This window comes from Colletes latitarsis, unplaced genomic scaffold (assembly GCF_051014445.1).
Source record: "Colletes latitarsis isolate SP2378_abdomen unplaced genomic scaffold, iyColLati1 scaffold0007, whole genome shotgun sequence".
Classification (NCBI taxonomy): domain Eukaryota; kingdom Metazoa; phylum Arthropoda; class Insecta; order Hymenoptera; family Colletidae; genus Colletes; species Colletes latitarsis.
This window is the reverse complement of record NW_027488367.1, coordinates 10,555,631-10,557,237: the sequence shown is the minus strand read 5'-3', so window position 1 is coordinate 10,557,237 and position 1,607 is coordinate 10,555,631.

Sequence of the window (1,607 nt, the reverse complement as noted above, 5' to 3'; positions counted from 1 at the left end):
ATGTGAAGAATGCGAAAGTATGAGTCTGATGAGTGAAAATCCCAGGCCTAACTTAGACCTAACATGCGTTGTCCTCAAAAATATTGATCGAAACCTGGTTTAATCGACTGTTTCAGTGTGGTACCACATTACTATGTGATCCAAACCAGTAAAAACCCAGGATCTCTTCAACGAGTATGTGAAGTGTGCGAAAGTATGAGTCTGATGATGGCAAATCCCAGACCTATTCCAGACCTAACATGCGTTATCCTCTAAAATATTTATCAAGACCAGGTTTAATTGATTATTCCAGTGTGGACCCACATTACTACGTGATCCAAACCAGAAAAAACCCAGGATCCGTTCAACAGGTATGTGAAGAATGCGAAAGTATGAGTCTGATGAGTGAAAATCCCAGGCCTAACCTAGACCTAACATGCGTTATCCCGAAAAATATTGATCGAAACCTGGTTTAATCGACTGTTTCAGTGTGGTACCACATTACTATGTGATCCAAACCAGAAAATAACCCAGGATCTGTTCAACGAGTATGTGAAGTGTGCGAAAGTATGAGTCTGATGGGGGCAAATCCCAGACCTATCCCAGACCTAACACGCGTTATCCTCTAAAATATTTATCAAGACCAGGTTTAATTGATTGTTTCAGTGTGGACCCACATAACTACGTGATCCAAACCAGAAAAAACCCAGGATCCGTTCAATAAGTATGTGAAGAATGCGAATGTATGAGTCTGATCAGTGAAAATCTCAGGCCTTACCTAGACCTAACTTGCGTTGTCCTCTAAAATATTGATGGAAACCAGGTTTCATTGACTGCTTCAGTGTGGTACTACGTTACTACGTGATGCAATCCAGAAAAAGCCCAGGATATAGCCATCAAGTATGAGAAATATGCGAAAGTATGAGCCTGATGAGGGCAAATCCTAGACGTAACCCAGACCTAACATGCGTTATCCTCTAAAATATTTATCAAGACCAGGTTTAATTGAATGTTTCAGTGTGGTACCACATTACTACGTGATCCAAACCAGAAAAAACCCAGGATCCGTTCAACAAGTATGTGAAGAATGCGAATGTATGAGTCTGATCAGTGAAAATCTCAGGCCTTACCTAGACCTAACTTGCGTTGTCCTCTAAAATATTGATGGAAACCAGGTTTCATTGACTGCTTCAGTGTGGTACTACGTTACTACGTGATGCAATCCAGAAAAAGCCCAGGATATAGCCATCAAGTATGAGAAATATGCGACAGAATGAGCCTGATGTGAGCAAATCCCAGACCTAACCTAGACCTAACATGCGTTATCCTCTAAAATATTGAGCGAAACCAGGTTTAATGGACTGTTTCAGTGTGGTACCACACTACTTCGTGATCCAAACCAGAAAAAACCCAGGATCTGTTCAACAAGTATGTGAAAACCGCGAAACTGTGAGCCTGATGAAGGCAAATCTTAGACCTAACCCAGACCTAAGATGCGTTGTCCTCTAAAATATTTATCCAGACCAGGTTTCATTGAATGTTTCAGTGTGGTTCCACTTTACTACGTGATCCAATCCAGAAATAGCCCAGGATCTAGCCATGAAGTATGAGAAATATGCGAAAGTATG